Source organism: Filicampus tigris, chromosome 22 (assembly GCF_054856515.1).
Source record: "Filicampus tigris isolate MCC_2025a chromosome 22, RoL_Ftig_1.0, whole genome shotgun sequence".
NCBI lineage: Eukaryota > Metazoa > Chordata > Actinopteri > Syngnathiformes > Syngnathidae > Filicampus > Filicampus tigris.
In genome coordinates, this window is record NC_141238.1 from 5,517,746 (window position 1) to 5,527,416 (window position 9,671).

Here is a 9,671-nt window from a genome sequence, read left to right on the forward strand (position 1 = left end):
CTGATCTGTGTCTGATAGATTTCGTCACAAGGGTGGCAGCACTCGATAATAGTTTGGCCAAGTTTCAAGGTGTGCGGTGCAATCATGTCGTAGCATTCTGATCTTTCTGTTCCAATGTTACGGATGACACAGGAATTAGATCAGCTTTTTGTCCCGTTGTATGCGACCGTCTTTCTCTCCCAGAGGAGCAGGGCTCTGCAGTGGGTCCTCTCCCCGTGTGGGCTGTAATCACCCCGAGAATGGGGTAATTAGGCCCACTGTTGGGTAATTACCAGCGCTTGAGTTGTTTAATTATGGCCTTTCCCTGAGCTGTCTGATGCCAACGATGGCGGAGTTGCCTGCCGCTCGTTGACGACGAGCCATTTTGCTCTCTTGACTGCAGCGGCCACGGGAGCTTTGAATAAATCTACATAAAAGGGAGGCATCAGGGGTTGAGATGTGCTATTGGGGGCTACAAGGTCGGAGGTACCGTTGTTCAGCATGTGGGGTGGTGGTCGAGAACCAGTACAACAGGTTCTTGTTTAAAGAATCGCACGGGCCTCTTTCCTTTAGACCGTGACGGCCCATTGGCCCGTGCGCAGCCATCATGGACTGCTGCAGTAAATGACCTGTAGACCCGAGTATTTGTGGGCTTATGGGCACGGGGTCGACCCCCAAACGAGGTGAAAGAAATTCACCCGATCCGGCTTGATTCCCCACAACTAGAAAGATGACTCTGCCTGCACAGCAGTCTCAGAGCGCCTATTTCAGCATACTTTGGATTCAAGCAAGCCTTGTTTGTGCTTCTCCATGTAGTGGAAACGCTCAGAACCCACGACGAGAGATGAAGACGTCCAATATTTCTCGACAGACGTGGGACGCTTTGGCCCGTGAAAGTGTGATCCCACTCTCCTATATCTGGAATCCGACATTTAGTGACACGCTTTTCTTGGGGATGTTCATTGATGTTCGTTGACACAATATTTTCACTCAACACGCCTGCTTCACGAAGCATAGACATGTGGTTCATGTGTGAATCATGAAACATATGTGTGTGGTGCCCACATGATTCAGGCACTCCATCTATCATTGTTTAAGATGTTTGGCATGCTGGACAGATGTTAGAGCAATACGGTGGAAGTCCATTGGCGGGAGGGGGGAAGCGCTGATAGATGAAGCAGCTGCTTGACGGAGTGCAACAATGGAACCAACCGCCTCTCGGCTGTGCCATTCAATCGTTCAATTGAACCCCCTGCCATGATAGCTCACTGAACTTTTATGCGATCCGGGAAAACAAACATCAACACTGTTGTGACCGTCATTCAGCGAGTCCGTCGTCGTTTGAAAAGTGAGAAAGGGTTGTCAGGAAGATCTATTTTCAGACCACCTCCCTGGAAGCTGCCATGCAGGATCAGTAGGGGGCCATTAAAGCCACTTTTCCATCAAGTGGTGCAGTTCAGGTGGGTTATTTTGGCACCTTCGATTCGTTTTGACAATGAAGGCACTTGTGAACTATACCAAACTATACTGCTAGTGTAATTATGTTTATTAGCTTTACATCTAGAAAGATAGAGCATTTTTGGAGAATCGTTAAATAGTCAAGGTTTTCCCAAAATGTTTACGTAATGTATAGTCCTTCTGGTGGTGCTTTTTGTGATTGACTTGAGATTCATTGCCTAAAATTTAATTAGCCGCCAGTATTAATACTGTCTTACAGAAATAACTCTGCTGTATTTATAACACATTTTGTTGCCAGCATGTTTTGTCACTTGCATATGGTCACCTGGCAGATTATCTCAGTTCAAAAAACACACTGCTGTCTCCAGATGAAGGGAAAAACAACACACATGGCACACTTCAAGCTTCTTTCAAAGCTTTTCAAAGAATAGAAAGAGGAAGTTCACATCAGTGACCTTCTGCGTTCGTCTGAGTCTCCAATTAGAGAGGGAAAAACAGCAGATTCAAACATTGATGGAAAAGCAGCCTCCGCTTTTGATCCCGGCAGGCGACGGCGTGAAGAACCCTTCTCTGAGATGTGCCGTCTTCACAATTGAACGCAGCCTCGCCTCCTCCACCTGGCTGACCTTGTCATTAGGCTCTCCATCTTATCAGACGAAGCAGCGATTTCAGCACTCCTCCCATCTCAGCACAACAAAACCACCCTCTCCCGGAGCTGAGAAATAATTAAAGCGGAGGCTCTGTGATTTAGCAGGGGACCACGAATCGATAAGGCCAGGTTTCTGCAGACGGAAAAAAAAAACAACCAAACAACCTTTTCATGGATCTGATGCGATTCCAGTGTCACTGGAGGGGGCTAAGCATTGTAGTTTGCTGCCAAAGTTTTTGTTTTAATTGGCTCCCCTGTGCTGATCATTGGACTGTTCTCCCTTGGACTGAAGCAGCAGTGCAGTGCTAGTGCCTTGCTGCCTATTAGAGCTGACAGTTTAGCATCCACCACTTAGTGTTCAATTTTTCATCCTCTCGCCTCGGCAAGAACTTGGAGTAGACTTGAGTCCCGCTTTATTTCCCCCTTGTTATTTCTGCTTTGTTGTCCTTTTCTTTAGGCTGCATGGACGTAAGTAGAATAGCATTAACCTAGTCCTCTAGCGTCTGTCAGTCAACACAGTGCCTGTCCTTTGTGAATTGCTTGGTTTTCGCCAAGCGCCTTCGACAGAGATGAAAAAGCCACCTGACCTCTTTAAGCCCTGTGATCGCTCTACCATTTGTGCCCTTCCCCATGGTCTAGGGTTTGGCCCACATTTCATGGCTTCACACACTCTCACCGAGATCAAACCCCCGGAGTCCCGATCCCCTGCTGGGGCTCGCTCTGAAAGTGCTAATGACCCTGTTGGACTAGGGGAAACCGACTCATCTCTTGACTCTGTTCTGGCTTTATAGTGATTGCTTTGCCACCTGTGCGCTTCTCCTACGACCTCAAGTGCCTTGAGGGTGCAAAGGGCTGAACTTTTTCTGGAGGTCACTGTCCTTGGTGGAAGAAAAGTGCTGGTCTGTTTTTTTTTTTTTGGAGTAGCAGACGGAGCACCTGCTGACCTGCAAAAGACACAGGTGTTGACATGTCACTGAGCGCAGAGTATCTGTATTAGAAGCCAATACGCCGACAGCATTGGTTTATTTCAAATACACGAAGATTTACATAATGTAGAAGACTAGATTGGGCCAATTTGTTTTTTTAAAAACATCGAGGGCATGTACCAGTAAAGCATGAACCACTGCTGTGAATTTGAACATTGAGGGAATAGAAATTAAACCCCCATGGTAAGCTTAAAGCATTTAAGTGTTACCAATGGAGCATGGGAAACTAATAATATTATTATCCCAGGCAGCAGGTGTTGTTGGATTCATGGGCCCTGGGTTCTATGTAGGGCCAAAGTGAACCTTTCTCGTCTGCTAATCACACTGGATATATGAGAACTTGTAATGAAACACACCCACAATTCCGGGGCCCACATTTTGTTCTTGGTATTAATTATTTTTATGTGTTTTTGTTTTGGTTCCAAAAGAATTAACCAAAGAAATATATTGTATCCCAGTGAGCCAAAGCCAAACCTTCCAGGCATGAATGTAATGCAATGTTTGATTGACTCGCGAAGACAAAACAGTTGTTGGCGTCCGGCTGCATTGTTGACATCTGGCAACGCTTCAAAAACACAAACCATCCATACGGAATCTGAAAGCAGAGCCACGGTGGCGTATCTGGTGTTTCGCAGCGCCGCGTATTTCCTTGATGTCAGCAGTTCGGATCGCGGCGGGATCATGTGCGCAACGATGACGCCTTCCTGGGCCCAGACCAACTCTGCTTTATCCACTGGACTTTAATTTGCCTCTGTGCGCCCACTCCTCCATTTCAGGCCCTGCATGACCAGAAGCCCGCAAAGCAATTTGCAGACAGATAATTTCAATGACGTCCTACGGTAACTACTCATTGTCAGCTGTAGCCTGGGTTTGGCGCAAGGGCACTTAAAGGTTTATACAACTGTAAGCTCTTTGAATCTAGCACAACTTCGTGTGTAAGGCCTATTAGTGGTTAAGACTGATTAGTTAGTGAGCTTACTTCCTTGTCTTCGAGGCAATAATTACTTTGCAAAAAGAGTCTTAAGTACACATAGTAGGCACTCTCCATTTTGTCCTCGACTTTCACTGTTCTATTTGTTGCTGTTATGAGTTTCACCTGCACAATTACATGTTTTATTTGTGATCATAGGTAGTCTTAAAAAGCCAGGCTTTTCTTGTTTTATGGCTCTCGTCATAGTGAAATCATTTACAAGGTGGTTGGGATGAACTCTCAGTGAGCATGAAGGGTTCATTTCCACCACAGATTGCAATAGGAAATATGTCAAGCGCAGCGACCGGAATACTTTCTGGCAGATGCCCTGATACTGCTTTGAGTGAGTCCAAGCCCGCTTTAGGAGGGTTCGTTTCTGCTCCACTACCTGTGTGAAAACCGCACGCTGTACTCCCTAGTCTCCAGTCTGATTAGTTAAGGGTTAGGGCTAAGCCTTCCAGATCCGTGTGGTTTTCAATTTAAAAGCCCTGACATGCATCCAGATACTCTTGTGGGTGCCACACTCAGTCAAGTCTGCAATGAAGACGCCGGGGATGTGCAGTTGTTGATTTCACAGCCCTGATCTGTTTAACCACTCACAGTCAGGGATGAGCCACGGGGAATGTAAACACTCTTTTCTGTACCGCAGCGAAGCGCAAACTGTTTATACTGCTCTCTTGTGTCAAGTTCACTATACTGAAGTGCGTATTGTTGTGACACAATTACGCATTTAAGCTTGATGAACCTTTATCACTTGCCTATACCGTGTGTCATCGTACGTGCCGTAATATTGTGACGTCGTTATTTGGGTTGTTCGACGTCAACACCGCGCCTCATCTGTTTTGTTTTACACTTGGTGGAACAAAAGGACGTCACCACTCGCTCGTTCAAATCTGCGGCGTGTTTTCATAATGCGGTCGGCCGACTTGAGCGGAACGAACAAGCTTAGCCGCAAGAACCCATTACAGAGAAGGTCAGCTCCAGACGTGGCATATAATTCTTGCATGCGACCCAAAGGAACCGGCCTCCTGTTGGTCTCCATCAAGTGTGCGCAGGATATTGTTCGGAAAAAATGTTGTGCTTGAACTGTTTTCTGTAGGTGTGTGGAGCTCCTTGTTGTATTGTTGTAGCCATGCATCAGTATATAACACCTTCTGGAGGATTCTGTTTGAGTCTTAAATGAGGCAGGTCAACCCAAGACGAATCCGAATAGATCCAATGGACGGAGCCGCAGCGGTTGCCTAAAGGAGAGGCTGACTAGTCCGGGTCACCGCAGGGTCAAGTTTACTCAGTGTGACTAGGCGTGTGCCGAGAACCACGTGGTGCCTCCCCGAGCCCTTTCACCGGTCCCCATCCCCAACACTGACTGACCGTAAACCAGGCTCAGGCCACATCTGGATGCAATTTCAGTTGAAATTCGTATAAAAGTTCAGGGAATCTGGGACCAAAAAATAGAGGAAGGATTACATTTTATAATAAGATGACTCTATTTTCTCTTCATCTGGAGTGGACCATGGCGTCTGCCCGCCTTATGCTACTGGTTGCACTGCGGCCTGTCAAATTTGTTAATGCAGAGAAATGTGACATGTTTATATGACTATTTGTAGCCTAGTGGGATTAGGCAAAGGGAGCACAGTTTTGCATTTGAGGTCTTTCAAATAAGGCGTCACATTTAATTACATCCAAAAAAGGTTTTGGACTATCTGCCGGTATTTACCGCCAGTTTGGGAAGACCTCTCCGAAGGGCAAAGCATGGCACCAAATTTCATAGTCCACAAGTCGAAGGACTTGCGGTCCCGTCTCGGCTATAATAAATACAGTGTTGTCAGTTGTGAAGACCCAGAGCAACCACCACTTTTAGCGTCACATTCTGTTAATTCACTGTGATGTACTGCTCGCAGTTCCTCATTATGTTTTGTAACAGTTGCAAATAATAATATTCAATTTGGTCAATGAAGAGAAACGGTCATATTCCCTGGCAAAGGCTTTTCATCTTGAAATGTGAGGACAGTTTGGTTAAAGTGATTCATATAGGTTTCGTTACTAGTCATTTAAAAAGTGTTCATATATAGGAAAGTTTGCTAATCAGATTATGACGGTTCGGCTCCAGTCACATTCCAACCACTTGATTCGCTGGCTTGGGGAGTTTATTCTCACACAGTTTGATACTGGTTCTGATTCACTTGGCATTATCCCTTTCACTTTATTTGTGTTCCCATTTGGTCAAAGTAACATCGATGCCAAAATACTCTCTCAGTCTTGAACAGAAACCCCCTTCTCCAGTGGGGTCCTGCAGCCCCGTTGGTTGAGTATAATTGATAGTGAAAGCTGTTCATTTGCATTGATGGGCTGTCTACTCGTAGAGTTGAAGAACATTAAGGTTGATTTAAGGTGAAGAGCCTACTAAAATAGTAATGAATCTCTTTTGACACTTTCTGGAAGGACTTTTGTTTCTTGGTGTACCAATGTCATTTCCATTTTCAGTCTCAGGAAGTGTCCGCGCATTTCATCCACACAGTGTTTGATTCACGACCAGGAGTGGTGTAAACCCACTGGGATTCTCAAGGTATCGCTTTCGCTTTTCTGGACACCCGCATGACCTGCAAAGACAGCGAAAAAATCAAAAGCAGCTGGGCGGTGTCGCAAACTGTTTATCGATATTTATCTGCGTGTCACGCTGATTACGTGAGGACTGTCAAGCTGTGGTGAGCTGCTGATGGATAATGAGTCAGTGAGCATCTGACAGTAAACATCGATGAAACAAACATTCAAGATGAAGAGGCTCGGGATCACAAGCTTTGTGAAATATGAGCAAAGAGGGAAGAATTGCAAATGAGCAATACATGGAATTTTGTTAGTGGTTCTCAAAGGATTTAGTCCATCCAGCGAAAACTGCTCTGTGGTCTGCGAAGTCTCCACTGCTTTATTTCTTGTGGGTGCTACTAAGTTCAAATGAAGTTTTAAATGCCGTGAGCGCCGCCAACAAGTTTGTATTGTGCTGGTATCCCTTCAAAGTATCACTCTCACGAGCATGTACCCATCCTTTTAATTATTCCTCCATGCTTCGCCACAGTAACCACAAGGATCAACAGGCCTCCTCTGTCTCACCTCCTCATCGGATCATGGGCCGCGAGGTCAGGGTCTCGGGATTAGCACCCCCCTTTTTGTGTCGTTTCCCCATCTGAGCATTATGGGCCTTGTCAGATGTACAGACGTCGGAGGTCCGAGACCCTCTTCTTGACCTGTCCGTCAGCTCCCGCAGGAATTCCACTAATGAGGGGCTATAGGGAACAGATGCAGAGAGGCCAGCCTGGGCAAAAACAGCCTGCCACACTCACTTTATAATCACACACACACACGCAGTTATGTCACCTCAACTCTCTAGAAGGCTGGCTGGTGTTGCTTTGTGCACGTATACATATACGTATATAACCCACGTCTTTATTCACCCTCCTTAAACCATAAGGTGTTGCCCTAATAATTTTCATAGACAACCACTTGCCCTGGGCATTTGGTATTGAATTTCAGGAAGGGTGGCTCCTTCCAGAACACTCTATCATCCTTTTTTCCGAGATACGAGCCGGTTTATTGTTACAGTTTGAAAGTAATATCCGATTCATCAGCATGCCAAAAGTATTGCCCAGAAAGACGTCTCGAGTCACAGATGGTCGGTGCTTATCCACCCTCACACGTGTCATCTGCACGCCCTTAGGGAAATGGACTCATTCTGATCCTGCAGGGTTCAAGACCTTCACCTCGATCTCGGCTCCGGTCGCGCTGCGCCTTGAACCCACTGGTGTCTACTCCAGTGCCCGCTTGATTAGGACAGGATTAAAGGGTCAGTTCATAAAAATAAAGAGACTGCCAAGAGCAAACGAGAATACAAGGGATGGAATAATGGCCAAGAACTCGCTGGCCATTAAGAGTCTTTTGAGATGTAAAATGCAGTTAACTTCGTTGAGCCGCATTTCATCTTCCCAGTCAGTCGTATTGTTGATGCGTATTTATTTTTATGAAGTATGACTGCAGCGATATCAAATTTGCGTTCCCATTTCATTACCATACGTCAAGAGAATGTGGGAGAGCCAGGCAGCTAGTTTCCAGCACATCTGCTCCAGATGTGTGTTGTCAGCTTGTTTGATCAGGTAACCATATGCCTTGTCTGTCGGCCTTTCCGTTCGTCTGTTTGTTTCGGCGTTCATAAAAATGCACCCTCCCCTGGTTCGCTGTTTGCCTCGACATCACCTCCAGCGCGGAAATCCACATGAAGCACCGCTTGTGTTTGTCCAAGAGGGAACGATGATCCGGAAAATGGAAATGAGCACATACCAGCTGTTAGTGGCGATCAGCTCACGCTTACCTCAGTCCTGTATCGGAGCACAGATCAAATACAAAACAGAGAGCCTGCGAGAGCTTCATCTGGACGCTGCCTTGCTTTTATGCAATCCTGAATGTCTTTTGGCTTAACGTCAGCAGAGGCCCCCCTTTTATGTACATATTGAGATTTATGACATTCTAGCGCATGATAAAAGTGGATTTATAGACTCTGGCAGGTACATGTAGCAAGAACCGACAAGGGTTGATTTCGGGTTAAAATTATTTGTTGTGTTTCCTTCTTTGGGCACAGCAGGGGCATAGCCACAGTATGCCCAATACACATCAATGGTGTCTGTTCTAGTTATCTGAAATGTAAAAGGCAAAAGTAAAGATACAGTGAGAACAGTCAACTGTGAATGAATCCAGGGGACTTTCGATTTTTGTAAACAAATATGAGTCTCAGATAAATTGTCAACCTTGAAAACTACTCGTACCTTCTCAAGCATGCCTGGTCAGCACAATTGACTGCACTCTCCATTTTGGCAAGACTTAACAGATTTTTCAAAAAGCCACTGTACACTGTAATGATATTGATTTCGACCTGCATGTCTAAAGGGTATGCATCGATCATGTTATAACTCAAAGCCGCGTCTTAGAAGAAGGAATTATACAGCAAAAAAGCCTTATGATTCAAGCCTTGGAAGTGGGAAGGTCAAATAGCTGTAAATGTTACGGAAGGTTGACCTCGGAGGCTGGAGGTGACTCTGAAACTATAATGTCCATACCGAGTCGCTGTCGGGGTGTGCTCCTTGATTGAATTATCGGACATGCAGCTCAAGGAAATTAGTGGATCAGCATGGAGGGCTAGGGATATCTAAGAAGAGAATTGCACTATTGATTTTCATTAATGTGCGTTGCCACTTGTACGAGTGAATTCATTATATATTGCTTAGAGGTGTTTGCACTTTCTCCCTTCCATGTCAAATCTACATGCAAACTGCTACATTTGGTGCCGTCCAGCGCTTTCCAACCCAAAGAAATACCAGAAGCTCTCGAATACAATAAAAATGAAACTTATCTGTTGGAGATTGTAGAGAGATTAGATTCTACACTGATGAAAGCTTGGCTGATAGTACATTCCTGGATTCAGACACTATTTTGTGTCTGTGGGCTTGGCAACATCTGCGTCAGGTTGCATGTTTTTGTCCATTGTGAAACGTTGTAATATGAACATGAATGACGAAGTGGTAAATTAGGAAGGCTACTCCAGACTCCAAACCAGATGATCCAACGCATCGTAGATGGTATATAT